Source organism: Geotrypetes seraphini, chromosome 1, assembly GCF_902459505.1.
Source record: "Geotrypetes seraphini chromosome 1, aGeoSer1.1, whole genome shotgun sequence".
Taxonomy (NCBI): domain Eukaryota; kingdom Metazoa; phylum Chordata; class Amphibia; order Gymnophiona; family Dermophiidae; genus Geotrypetes; species Geotrypetes seraphini.
This window is the reverse complement of record NC_047084.1, coordinates 240836270-240850821: the sequence shown is the minus strand read 5'-3', so window position 1 is coordinate 240850821 and position 14552 is coordinate 240836270. Positions and strand designations below refer to the sequence as shown.

Sequence of the window (14552 nt, the reverse complement as noted above, 5' to 3'; positions counted from 1 at the left end):
TATATCAATACTTAAAATATCTTCCTTTCCTATCTGTTTTCCCCTCCTGTCCCTTCCCCCACAGTCTACCATCTCACCTTATCCTCTCTCTTCTCCCCTCATGGTACAACATTATTCCCACTCCCTTTCTTCATGTTCTTCCCTTGTCCCACCCCATGATCGAGCATCTATTTCTCCCTCCCTCCTTCCCTCTCACCCGCCTGCAGGTCCAACATTTCTTCTTCTCGCCCCCTCTCATCTCCTGCTCCAACATAATTCTCTTTTTTTCAGACTGTCCTTCCATCCACTTTACTTCTGAATATTCAGCTCTGGTATCTGGGTGTGGATCAACGCTGAATATTCAGGTATAAGTTGAAATACCATGCCACGGTTGAAGTTTTAAAGCAATGCTGACCGCAGAGTATAAATATTGAGGCGGGGGTTTTCTTTAAATGCATGTGAGAAATAAAGAGAAATATTGATTGCTTGAGAAATAGGTAGAGCAGTGGTTCTTAAACTTGTCCTGGGAGATCCCCAGCCAGGTGGGTTTTCAAGATATCCCTACTGAATATGCATGAGGCAGATTTGCATATAATAGAAGTGACAGGCATTCAAATCTGCCTCTTGCATATTCATTAGGGATATCTTGAAAACCAAGCTGGCTGGGGTCCCCCAGGCCAAGTTTAAGAACCACTGAGATAGAGCATAGCAAGAATACCATAAATAAAAAATGGTTTGAATGCATTGATATAATATGCTAATCATGAACAGGAAAAAGCATTCAGTTCCTTATAATTATAGAAGTTATATTATCAGGTAAATTATAAGTCAATCAGAATTTAATAATCTAATTTCAATTTCAATTAACAAATAAATTGCCCTTCCCAGTTCTTCACTGACCTGTGGTATTAATTTGGATTTAATAATTTTTTAGTATGCATGGTAATAAGCAATACTACTCATAGGCCCTCATTTATTAACCCATGTTAATATTTTAACACACAGTGATGTGAGTTATATGCATAGGTATTCAATAGCCCAACTGAGAATAATGGGACTTGTATTAAACAACATGTGTTAACTTGCATTAATGCATATAAATGTGCATTAAGATATGTTAACAGGCTAATGCAAGTTAGTAAATTAGACTATTAGTGTGCTCATTAAAAAAGAACATGTTGGTTATATAAGTCACATTAAAAATGTCAAAACATTTGCTTTGATATTTCTAGTGGATAATGTGAATATTGGAAACGCTAATTCATCATAATAATAATATCATGATATGAAATCAATTATTTTCTTCAACCATCTTTGTATTTGTAGCAGGGCATCAAAGTCTCTCCCTATTTGTTATAATGGAGACATTTCTGGAATCTTTACTCGTGGTATGAACTATGCCTAAAATCAGAATATGGAGGATGGATCTGTCCTCTTGAATTTTACAGGGAAATACAAAAGGCCCCGTTTCTGGTTCTAAAGGAGGAGTTTGAAGACGTTTCCAGTATTGAAAGAGTGCTGAGGGAGTGTTGAGGCTGGTGAAGAAGCAGCAAGGAGTGTTGTCTGTTTTCATGACAAGCTAGGTTTAATTTGGCGCTCCTGCTCGGCGCTGAGCGGCTTCCTGACTGGCTCCCGTGAATTAACGCATTAGGCTTTTTTATTGCCAGCTGCGGTGATATTAGCTCCACTGCTCACAGGAATTCTATGAGAATCGGAGCTAATACCTCCACAGCCGGCGATAAAAAAAAGGCCTAACACAGCTCTGTAAAAGGGGGGCGGGGGAGTAGTTACTGTATGACACTGGAAAAGCAACCAGGAGATAAAGGAGCTAGGGCAGGGGTAGGGTACTCCGGTCCTCAAGAGCCCTATTCCAGTCGGGTTTTCAGGATTTCCCTAATGAATATGCATTGAAAACAGTGCATGCAAATAGATCTCAAGCATATTCATTGGGGAAATCCTGAAAACCCGACTGGAATACAGCTTTCGAGGACCAGAGTTCCCTACCCCTGAGCTAGGATCTGTGCTACTGGTCTGTAAAAATCCTGTTATATATGCTGGGGCCCAACAGAGGAAAAGATTTGGTATGATAAAAAAAAAAAGATTTTCAAAATACTGTGATTAAAGATTGTTGAGAAGAAAGTTAGAGCATTTGGAAAATTTTAATACTATTACTATTAGTTATTTCTATAGTGCTACCAGATGCACACAGCGCTGTACAGAGTCACAAAGAGTAAGAAAACAGTCCCTGCTTGAAAGAGCTTACAATCTAAACAGGCAAGACAGACAAACAGGATGTCATGGATATAGTTAAGGGGAAACGGTTAATCAGTGGGCTGGGTTGGAGGGCAGAGGAGTAGGGTTAAGGATTGAACGATATATCAAAAAGGTGGGTTTTCAATCTGCTTTTAAACAAGGGAAGGGAAGGGGCTTGACGTACAAACTCGGGTATTTTATTCCAGGCATAGGGGGAAGCTAGATGAAAGGAACAAAGTCTGGAATTGGCAGCGGAGGAGAAGGGTAACGTTAAGAGTGACTTATCTGAAGTACGGAGTTCTCTGGGAGGTGTATAATGAGAGAATGAATCTGTGCATTCTAAATTTTCCAAAGGATCTGGGGATTTTACCTCTTGATATGTTTAAGATACCTTATGGAAGTTCTACATATTTCTTTTGAAATGATTCCCCCTTTTTAATAAGGTATTTTACTTGAAGGTGTCTAAAAACGAATCCTCAGGATAGAAACATGATGTCAGATAAAGGCCAAATGGCCCATCTAGTCTGCCCATCTGCAGTAACCATTATCTCTTTCTCTTTCCGAGAGATCCCATGTACCTATCCCAGGCCCTTTTGAATTCAGACACAGTCCGTCTCCACCACCTCTTCTAGGAGACTGTTCCATGCATCTACCATCCTTAGATTATTCTGGAACCTATCACCTCTTAACTTCATCTTATGCCCTCTCATTGCAGAGTTTCCTTTCAAATTAGAGACTCGACTCATGCGCATTTACATGGTAGTTTCCTTTATTTTTGAACAATGTTTGAATAATGTAATGAAAATGTATTTCCATAATTGTAAGACTCTTTTTTATGGACAAAAAGTTTGGATTTTCTTGATACTAAAATAACACAAGCGTGAAAAGTTTTTTCTTGCTTATAGACAAGAGACTTTAAATTTGGGAGCTCATTTAGGTTGCTTTATCCTTGTAAATGTTTGGTATGTTTGGGTGGTTTAAGATATATTTCTTTATTCCTGAACAATTGAAACCTTTTATTGATCTTAAGAAGGTAGCTTGAGATTTGTGTATATTTGATTGGATATTAATTTACTGCTGGAGATTATGCTAAAGCCTTATTTGCTGTGCTAAATTTTTCCATTTTGGATTTCTTTATCCTAAATGTTCACTCCCTCTCACTATATTGTGGTCACAAAGAAATGTATATTGATACAAGATCCTTCATATATGTCATGTTAGGATAAAAACTTGTATTGCTAAATATTGTACTGTAACTGTGATAATTTTAACCTGTAAACTGTATATTACTTATGGGTATTAGATCCTTAGTATGTGTTGTATTAGGACAAAGGGCTCCTTTTACTAAGCTGCAATAGCGGTTTTAGCGTGCGCTGAATTGCCGCGCATGCTAGACCTTAACGCCAGCATTGAGCTGGCATTAGTTCTAGCCACGTAGCGTGGGTTTAGCGCGTGCTAAAATCCTGCGTGCGCTAAAAGCGCTATCACAACTTAGTAAAAGGAGCCCAAAATTTGTACCAGAATAAAATCAAATTTGCACTATAACTATGGCAAATTGTAACCTGTTAACTGTATATTATGTATGTTAACGTGTAACCCATCCTGAGCTATTTGGGGACAACAGGATAGAAAACAAATTAAATAAATAATAATGATTATTGGTAGTTTCAATTTCTTATTTGTTTTCTTCCACATTTCTGTAACAAGTGGATACTTGTGAATTGAATTTGAAACTTTGATAAATAAATTCTAAAAAAAGAGGATGTGCACTAGATTGAGTCTACCTGGATTTCAGCAAAACCCTTGACATGGTTCCTCATAGGAGGCTCATCAATAAACTTAGTGGGCTGAAGTTAGGACCCAAAGTGGTGATCTGGATTAGAAATTGGTTGACGAACAGACAAAAGAGAGTGGTGGTGAATGGAATTTACTTGGAGGAAAGAAAGGTGAGTAGTGGTGTGCCTCAGGGATTGGTATTATGGCTCATTCTGTTGTGACCAGTCAGGCTCCGTGCCTGCCTTGGTCCCAGGGAAGTGACATAGAAAAGGTGGAAGTAAAGTCAGAAAGCGAGCTTCACAGACTAAACCTCAGAGCCAGATAGAACAGCTTGGTGATTGATTGGACCCAGAATGGGAGGAGATGGAAACCCTCCCCAGTCATGGCCCTACTGTTAACCTACCTAGAAACAAAGGTTTTAAATCAAGTCCTGTTTCTAGGAAGTCAGGCATTCTCCCTAACAGCCACCGGGGGAGCCCAAGAGAGCCAAAGGCTAGAGAAAGCAGGTTAGGGTGTGGCTCCACTCCTGAAAAGTCTGCAGAGTGGACTAAGTTGTTGGAGAGGATAGGGCAGAGGAATAGCTTCCCAGATTAAGCCAGGGTAATCAGCCAGACCCTATGGAGGTAGAGGAGGCAGGTTCCTCTACTGCAGTTTCTGCTCCAGCTCAGGAGGAGCAAATGGAAATCCAAGAAATGCTGATTTCACCACATCTGTTTCAAGAGCCAGAACTGTTGGATATAGGTTTGGCTATCAGGCATTCCTGAAGGCACTGCTGTGAGTGTTTGTTTTTGAGCTGACTTATTGTGGGACATAATACTTTGTTTTTGAAAAGACTGTGTTTCATTTTTGACTGCAAATGTGCTGTGCTGTTTTGGGAAGTTTATTTTTGGTGCTTGGCTTTTGTTGACTGAACTGAGTTAAGGACATTGTATTTAAACCCCTTGCTTTTTGTGTTTGGACTTTGTGTGGGGGTTGGGCACTAAGTAGTGCCTAGAAGATAAAGTGTGTGTGTGTGTGTGTGTGTGTGTGGGGGGGGGTTCCTTCTGGCTTTTCACTTGAGAGCTCAAGCCAGGGTAGAGCTGAAGTTTGCCAATAACTATTTGGGGAGAAGTTTGCTGACATCCTGGGAGGGATTTTTTGGAAAGCAATTTAGGTAGCTTTAAAGCAAACTTGTGACAAACTAACATCCCGCTGTACTTACCAGCAGCTGGAGGCTTCTACACTATTGGCTGGAATAAAGGTTTGAAGCTGCACTTACCTATAATCTGCATTAGGCAGGCTAGGGAAAGAACTTTGCAAAAGAAACTGTGTATAAGAAAAGTAAAGGTTTGTTTTTTTTAACAGGAAAATCCTGAAAGCCTCACAGTTTTCCCTGGTGTTTATTTTGTTGATCTGGAATTTATTGAAGGGCTCAGGCCTAGTCTGACTATTAAAACCTTTGTAAGAGTTTTCTGGAAAACCAGGGTTTTGTGTTTTGCTTTATTGTATTTGAGTCCCTGCAGGGCTGACTCCATCTTGAGTAGCACTCCTTATCCAGTAGTTTTTCCTGTGACCACTGGGGGGGCTGTTGGCCGTTCTATGAGACCCCAGTGGTTACACTGTTTAACATATTTGTGACTTCTATTTCTGAAGGCTTAGAAGGAAAATTGTGTCTTTTTGCAGATGACATGAAGATTTGCAACAGAGTAGACATGCCAGAGGACACAGAAAACATGAGAAGAGATCTGTGAATGTTGGAAGAATGGTCTAATATCTGGCAGTTAAAACCTAATGCAAAGAAGTGTAGAGTAAAAATTCAAAGGAGCTGTATATGCTTGGGGTAAAGAGCTGATATGTATAGACAGGGAGAAGGATCTTGGCATGATAGAGTTTGAGGATCTCAAAGCAGTAAAACAATGTGACAAGATGGTGGTCATAGCCAGAACATAGCTGGGCTGCATAGAGAGAGGGATTGCCAGCAGAAAAGAGAAGTGTTGATGCCCCTGCAGAAGTTGTTGGTGAGGCCCTGTTTGGAATATTGTGTTCGGTTCTGGAGGCCATATCTTGCTAAGGATGTGAGACTTGAAGTGGTTCACAGGAAGGTAACAAAAATGACATTAGGATTGTGTTGAGAGACGTAAAAGAAGAGGCTTGAATACCTGAATATGTATACCCAAGAGCAGGGGTGGGCAATTCCAGTCCTTGAGGGCCGAAATCCAGTCAGGAGGGGGGCAGTGGAAGACATATTATATGAAAACTTAGCAAGTTAATCAAATAATTACTGGTTTGTTGCCTTGAGAATGAAGGGCAGACTGGATGGACCACGCAGGTCTTTATCTGCTGTCATTTACTTTGTTACTATGTATGCAGAGGTTTCACTGATTGGCATTGAGATGGGCAATTCACCTTGCAGCTCTGTTGCAGATTTCAGTCTCCTGGACTCTGTGTCAACAATAATGAGAAATATGCAAAGTCTCAAGCTAAAATATGCTGTCCTAACAGAAGACTTTACATTTGTTTGCTCCAATAAAAACAATGAAGTAACAGCAGAAGCTCTAAAGTAGCAGACATATGGACAAAAGATAAATGAGCGATTTAGTAAACTCTTTAGACAGAACTGAAAGTAATTCCATAGAGGACTTTTGGAAAAATATTATTGCAGTTAAAACACCATCAAACAAAAGTGAAACGGAAAATTTCTGAAGTTTATAGGAAGATCCTATAGAGCACATCGGAGAAGCAGAATGGCTAGTTAAATTCACAAGCTGTTCACTGCAACTAACGTGGATAGAATATATGGCCACATATACTCAAATAGCATCATGTAATAGAACAGAAGGACAATAAAAGAGGAGAATATGGAACCAAAGATCGGTGGATGCTGAACAAAGCCATCATGACCAGCTGTACAAAAAAAAAATAAAAAAAAAATCAAAGTCTCAGAATATCCTAGAAAGACTGAAAGAAAGCTTTCATTAGTAAAGATGTACACTGAGGAAAATCTTTCAATTTATTTATGGCAAAAATTGTCCCCTGTCCCCTGATTTTAATCGATATTTAGGGCTCCTTTTACTAAACTGCGCTAGCGGTTTTAGCATGCACTACATTGCGATGCACATTACATGCTAATGCCTCCATAGAGCTGGTGTTAGAATTTTCCAAGTAGCGCAGGGGGTTAGCGTGCGCTAATCTTCAGTGTGCGCTATAAACGCTAGCTTAGCTTAGTAAAAGGAGCCCTTAGTTAATTTCATAAACTCATGCTAATAAACATTTTGAACCTACAGTTTTTTAATGCTCTTTAGGAAGAACTCTGAGAGCGAACCTTTTTGTTTACTCTGCTCCGTTATTTTTTATGCATTTTTGGAATTTTCATCTGGGTTTTGTTTAGGATGCTGACTATGCCAATGGCTGTCTCTGGGGAAACCATTATCCCAGGACAAGCAGGCAGCATATTCCCACACATGGGTGACGTCACCGATTTGGCCCCGCAGCGGACAGCCTCGAAAGCAAACTTGCTTGAAGATCTCGATCTTTCGAGCACTGTACCGCGCATGCGTGTGTGCCTTCCCGCCCGAACTAGGGGGCGCATCTCCTGAGAGGATCCTCAGTTCGTTTTATTCCGCGGAGACAAGAAGACACGTTTTTCTTCGGCTCTCAGCAATTTTGCCTTCTCTTCACCGCGGCTGTTTCTTTTTTTTCAGAAAGTTTGATCGCTGTGCTTTTATTCTTATTTCTCCTTTTCAAACAAACAAACAAAAAAAATATATATATATATTTTTTCTTTTCTTTTCTAGTCCGGCCGGTGAGCCTTGGGCTTAGGCCCAATTGCTCCTTCCATTCGACACGGACTTTATTTTTTCTATGTCCCGGCCTCTCACCGGGTTTAAACATTGTTGCCAGTGCAATCGTGTGATTTCGGTCACCGATCCTCTCTGCCGCTGCCTACAGTGCTTGGGTTCAAAACATTCACCCGAAGATTGTCATCGGTGCTTCACTCTTACTCCATGAGCTTTTCGGCGTCGGTGCGCTCAGTTCCATCACCTTTTTGGAGACATGGAACAACCCTCGGAAACGACTTCGACCTCGGCGGCTGCCCCGGTCTCGAAGACTTCGACTCCGATGACCACGACTTCCACGGTCTCGAAGGCCTCGACCTTGTCTCCGGCCGGAGCTTCGGTCTCGAAGGCCTCGACCTTGCCGACTACGGTGCCCTCGAAGACAGTGACATCGGTAAAGTCTTCAGTGGGGGGTAAGTCTCCTGGTTCTTTTTCAGGTGCCGTACCCAAGAAGCCACCAGAGTCCTCTTCACGCCCATCTTCTAAGCGTACCTCCAAGATAAGGGAATACTCACCTTCGAGGTCGCCCTCTTCGGAGCGTACTGCTGCACCTACGAGATCAGAACCTTCTGTCTCGGTGCCGATGCTGGAGGACATGCTCAAATCCATCTTGACCACACAGATTTCCTCATTAGTGGCTCAATTGGTCCCATCCTCGACCTTGCCTTCGGTGGATCAGCCTGTCACCAAGCCAGAGCTTCCAGTGCCTCGAGGCCGATCCCGGACACCGAAGAGGATACCTTCTACTGATTCTTCTCCGGACTCCCCTCCTCCGAAGCATCGGTCGAAGCATTCGAGGCATCTTGCTTCCAAGCTTCGAAGGGAGTCCTCTGTCTTGGATACCGAGACTTCTCTGCCTCGTTCCTCGAAGTCGAAGCACGGATCTCGACACCACCGAGCATCGACACGAAGTCCTCGATCGAAGACTCCTCAGTCGAAGCCAACTCGTCGAGACACTTCAACTCAGACTTCGACTCATTCAGTGCCATGTACACCTGGTACTTCTCCATCCAGAAGCCTTGAGAAAACCTTGAGAAGCCTTACTCCATCACATAGTACAGCATCCTCTGTAACCTTACGTCTTGAATCAGAACCACTCTCCCCATATTCCAGAGAGGCTTCTCCTTCCTACTCAGCGCTTCCTAAATCTTGCAGCTTGTCTCCTGAAGAAGCATCTGATTCCAAATCCATTTCCTTTGCGAAATTTGTCTTTGATATGGGACAAGCTCTCAAACTGGATCTCCATTCTGATTCTAAGTATACTCCTGAATATCTAGCAGATATGGAGCTCCCTCATCCACCTAAAGAGTCCCTACGCTTACCAATGACTCCTGTACTCAAACAAACTTTTATTCGTAACATGGAGACTTCTTATTCCATCACTGCCATTCCATCTAAATTGGAATCCCGTTATCGAACTGTTCCTTGTAAAGGGTTTGAGAAGTCCCAACTTTCTCATCAATCCCTAGTAGTAGAATCATCTTTAAAGAAAGCTCATCCTTCCAAAATCTACGCTTCAGTTCCTCCAGGCAGAGAAGGTCGTACCATGGATAAATTCGGTCGCCGTCTATACCAGAACTACATTTTTACATCTTATTTCAACCATTTTCTAAAAATATTACCATCTTTTTACCCGGATATCTCCACCACTCGTCTTTCAGAATTCAAACTAATCCTCAAGACACTTGCTCAATTGAGACTCTTTATGTTACAAGCCTCCTATGATGCATTTGAATTATCTTCTCGAGTCTCTGCCTTTGCTGTAGCCATGCGTCGTTTGGCATGGCTCCGCATTGTATACATGTATCCCAATCTTCAAGATCGTTTGGCAAATCTACCTTGTCAGGGAAATGAATTGTTTGATGACTCTATTGAAGCAGCTACTAAGCGTCTCTCAGAACATGAACGCTCTTTTGCTTCCCTCATTCGACCAAAACCTAACTCTACACCAACTAGAGGTTTTAAACAGACTCCACGTCATTATCCTCAGAAAACGACTCCTGCTTTTTCCAGGCCTCCTCCTCATCGTCCTCCACAGCAACAGCACCAGCAAAAGTCTCAGCCTCCCGCTGCCACAAAACCAGCTCAGTCTTTTTGACAGTCTCAGCTTGAGCATTCAAATTTCTCTGTTTCCCAAATCTCCCCTTCCCATAGGGGGTCGCCTTTCCACTTTTTATCACCAGTGGGAGCTCATCACATCAGATCTCTGGGTGCTTACCATCCTATGAGAGGGATACTCTCTTCGGTTCCTTCAGGTACCTCCAGATCTCCATCCAAGAGAGTGTCCTTCCAATCAGTCGCATCTTCCCCTTCTCCTTCAAGAAGCTCAGGCTCTTCTTCGTCTGCGAGCTGTAGAGGAAATTCCTCTTGCCCAACGGAACTTGGGATTCTACTCCCGTTATTTCCTAGTTCCCAAGAAGATGGGGGATTTGCAACCTATCCTAGATCTCAGAGCTCTCAACAAATACCTAGTCAAATAGAAATTTCGAATGCTCACTCTGCCGATTTTGTATTCCTTAATGGATCAAGGAGATTGGATGTGTTCCCTCGATCTCAAAGAGGCGTATACTCATATCCCTATCCATCCTGCATTTCGCAAGTACCTCAGATTTCAAGTAGGAAACCTTCATCTGCAGTACCGGGTTCTCCCTTTCAGGTTGGCTTCTTCTCCCAGAGTATTCACAAAATGTCTGGTGGTAGTGGCTGCAGCTCTTCGCAACCAGGGTCTCCAAGTATTTCCATACCTCAACGACTGGCTCATCAAAGCTCCCTCTTTTTCAGGGGTTATTGCAGCGACCCAACAGACTATTCTGTTTCTTCAAGGTCTAGGATTTCACATAAACTTTCCAAAATCTCAGTTGACTCCCTCCCAGTCTTTCCAGTTCATAGGAGCAACTCTGGACACTATCAATCTGAGAGCATACCTTCCACAACCACGTCAGGATGCACTTCTTCAACTTTCTCATCAATTCTTCCACCTTCCATCCGTTCCGGCACGGAAAATGATGGTTCTGCTCGGTCACATGGCTTCTACAGTTCTCGTGACTCCTTTTGCCAGACTTCACTTTCGTATTCCTCAATGGACACTGGCATCACAATGGCAGCAGACTGTGGATCCACCGTCTCAACTGATTTCCATAACTCCTTCATTGCGGAAGTCTCTCCATTGGTGGATGCTTTCTTCGAATCTTTCCAGAGGCTTGCTGTTCCACAATCTTCCTCATCAGAAAGTTCTTACAACCGACTCATCCACGTACGCTTGGGGAGCTCATGTGGACGGTCTCCGTACTCAGGGTCTATGGACTTCAACAGTCCGTCTGTGTCATATCAATCTGTTGGAACTCAGAGCGATATTCTATGCTCTCAAAGCTTTTCAACATCTCCTTCACGACATGGTAATTCTTGTCCGTACAGACAACCAAGTAGCCATGTATTATGTCAACAAACAGGGAGAGACGGGCTCTCACTCCCTCTGTCAAGAAGCTCTGAAATTGTGGTATTGGGCAATCCTTCACAACATCTATCTCAGAGCTGTTTACATTCAGGGTCAACACAATTATTTGGCGGACAAATTGAGTCATCTTCTACAGCCTCACGAATGGACACTCAATTCTCCAACTCTTCGTCAAATATTTGCTCGTTGGGGAACTCCACAGATAGATTGTTTGCGTCACCTCTCAACTTCAAACTGCCTCAATTTTGCTCCTGCATTTACTCTCCTCAACGTCTCGAAGCGGATGCATTTCTACTGGAATGGAGGAATCAGTTCCTTTATGCCTTTCCTCCCTTTCCTCTGATTCTCAGGACTCTAGTCAAACTGAAGTCAGAACATGCCACCATGATTCTGATTGCTCCTCGGTGGCCCAGACAACCTTGGTTCTCCCTTCTACTTCAACTCAGCGTCAGGGAGCCTCTCCTTCTACCAATATTTCCTTCTCTACTCACGCAGAGTCACGGATCCTTGCTTCATCCCAATCTACAGTCTCTACACTTAACAGCTTGGTACCTTTCTGCTTGACAGACTTTCCTCAATTTTCTCAGTCTGTTCAAGATATATTGCTTGCTTCCAGGAAGCCATCAACTCGACATTGTTATGACCAAAAATGGACTAGATTTTCTGCTTGGTGTTCTACACATCAATTGCAACCGATATCGTCCTCCTTAGCATCTGTTCTAGACTACTTGCTTCACTTGTCACATTCTGGACTTCAAACTACATCTATTCGAGTCCACCTTAGTGCTATAGCTGCTTTTCATCAGTCTCTAGATGGAAAGCCTCTTTCTGCACACCCCATGGTCTCTAGCTTCATGAAAGGACTGCTTCATCTCCATCCACCGCTTAAACCACCTCCAGTGGTTTGGGACCTCAATGTTGTTTTGGCTCAACTGATGAAACCTCCTTTTGAACCACTTGACAAAGTTCACCTCAAGTATCTCACTTGGAAAGTTGTGTTCCTGATCACCCTCACATCTGCTCGACGAGTCAGTGAGTTACAAGCTTTGGTTGCGGATCTACCTTTCACAGTTTTGCACCATGACAAGGTGGTCCTCCGTACTCATCCTAAATTCTTACCTAAAGTTGTTTCAGAATTTCACATCAATCAGTCTATTCTACCTGTATTTTTTCCAAAGCCTCATTCTCATCCTGGAGAAGCGGCCCTTCATATCTTGGACTGTAGTTTCAAGTTTATTTAATTCTTGATATATCGCCTATTTAAATATTCTAAGCGATGTACATAATATCGTAAAACATAGAAACATTAATAAACATTTAAAAACAGTGAATTTCAATTTTCAATAATGACTAACAGGAAAGCGAGGGAAAGGGGGCAAAGTTACAATAAGGGTTTAAGAAAAAAGGGAAAAAACGAAAGGTTGGGTAATTTGTTACAAGGCACTCAAAGAGAAAATTAATTTTAACAAAGTAAATCCATTAGGGCTTTAAAGATCGTAGGCATCCCTAAACAAATAGGATTTTAAAAGTTTTTTAAAAGCTGAGGTGTCGTGTTCCATTCTGATGTACTGAGGGAGGGAGTTCCACGCTTGTGGACCTGCTACAGTAAAGATGTCTGCTCTCCGTGTTCCGATGATTTTTAGAGATGGGATAGTTAGTAAGTTTGATTCTGATGAACGTAAATGTGCCTTGGCTTTCTATCTCCAATGCACTCAACTTCACAGAACATCTCCTCTGATCCGAACAGATTGGGACGTCCTATCTCGAAGCGTACCATCTTCAACTGGATGGCTGCTTGCATCTCTTTCTGCTATGCTCAGGCTGATCTTCCTCTGCAAGGTCAAGTGACGGGCCACAAAGTTAGAGCTATGGCGGCATCTGTAGCTTTCCTCAGATCAACTCCTATTGATGAAATCTGCAAGGCTGCCACTTGGTCCTTGGTTCATACTTTCACCTCTCATTACTGTCTGGATACTTTATCCAGGAGGGATGGCCACTTTGGCCAATCTGTTTTGCAAAATCTTTTTTCGTAAATTGCCAACTTCCCTCCATCCCTTTTTACTTAGCTTGGAGGTCACCCATGTGTGGGAATATGCTGCCTGCTTGTCCTGGGATAAAGCACAGTTACTTACCATAACAGTTGTTATCCAGGGACAGCAGGCAGATATTCCCACAACCCTCCCACCTCCCCTGGTTGGCTTCTTGGCTAGGTATCTGAACTGAGGATCCTCTCAGGAGATGTGCCCCCTAGTTCGGGCGGGAAGGCACGCGCGCATGCGCGGTACAGTGCTCGAAAGATCGAGATCTTCAAGCAAGTTTGCTTTCGAGGCTGTCTGCTGCGGGGCTCCGTCGGTGATGTCACCCATGTGTGGGAATATCTGCCTGCTGTCCCTGGATAACAACTGTTACGGTAAGTAACTGTGTTTTCCAGTTTGATAGGAAATTGTGCAAACGCCAGGGCTCCTGTCCTGTTTTTTTCTTTGCTTGGTAGTTTCAATTTCATATTTGTTTTCTTCCACATTTCTGTAACAAGTGGATACTTGTGAATTGAATTTTAAAATTTGATAAATATATATATTTTAAGAGGATGTGCACTAAATGTAGTCTACCCAGATTTCAGCAAAGCCCTTGACATGGTTCCTCATGGGAGTCTCATCAATAATTTAGTGGGTTGAAGTCCTGGTTCCTCTACTATGTTTTATCCAGAGATGTTATACAAATACACCCCCGTTACCTACTTCTGAATTTATTTCTTTTGGTCTCCTTAACTGTAGATCCATTTGTTTGAAATCAGCACAGCTCTATGATCTTCTCAAAGGTAAATCAAATACTACTTTTTGCTTGACTGAAATCTGGCTCAAAGATGGCAAGGAATTTTAACTTTCTAAGGGTGTGCCTTCTGGGTTCCAATTCTTTCACAAAGCCTGTGCCTTTAGGAGGAGTAGGGGCGCTTTTCTGCTTCCTCTCTCAATGACAGCATTAGAACTTAATAATCCATTCCCCTATCCAGAAGTACTGCTAATTCATATGTCTGCTTCGATATAATTCCACATTCTCTTAGTTTATCACCCACCTGCTGGTATTAATCTATCACTTTGGGATTCACTATTACAGACAATATCTGATGCTGTTGTTTTTTTCCATAGCTTAGCCAGATAACAGAGAAAGGGTGTCCCAAAGTCCAACCAGAAACAACACCCACAAAGGTGAAACTGCCCTCAGAACTGGATTAAAACTTGTACTTTTACGTAAAATCCTTTTTTATTAAACGAAGA

At 42.4% G+C, this 14552-nt stretch overlaps 1 long non-coding RNA gene across 2 annotated transcripts in view; it reads left to right on the top strand.

The window, feature by feature from the left end:
• The first annotated feature begins 4574 nt into the window (after positions 1 to 4574).
• The window catches only part of LOC117353493, a 97196-nt gene continuing 87218 nt past the window's right edge, over positions 4575 to 14552 (top strand). Inside the window, exons 1-2 of one of the 2 annotated variants that reach the window (XR_004537962.1) lie at positions 4575 to 4782; positions 14052 to 14095. This is a non-coding gene — a long non-coding RNA (uncharacterized LOC117353493). The remainder of the gene's footprint in view (positions 4783 to 14051; positions 14096 to 14552) is intronic. The other variant, XR_004537970.1, reaches the window with a different exon arrangement.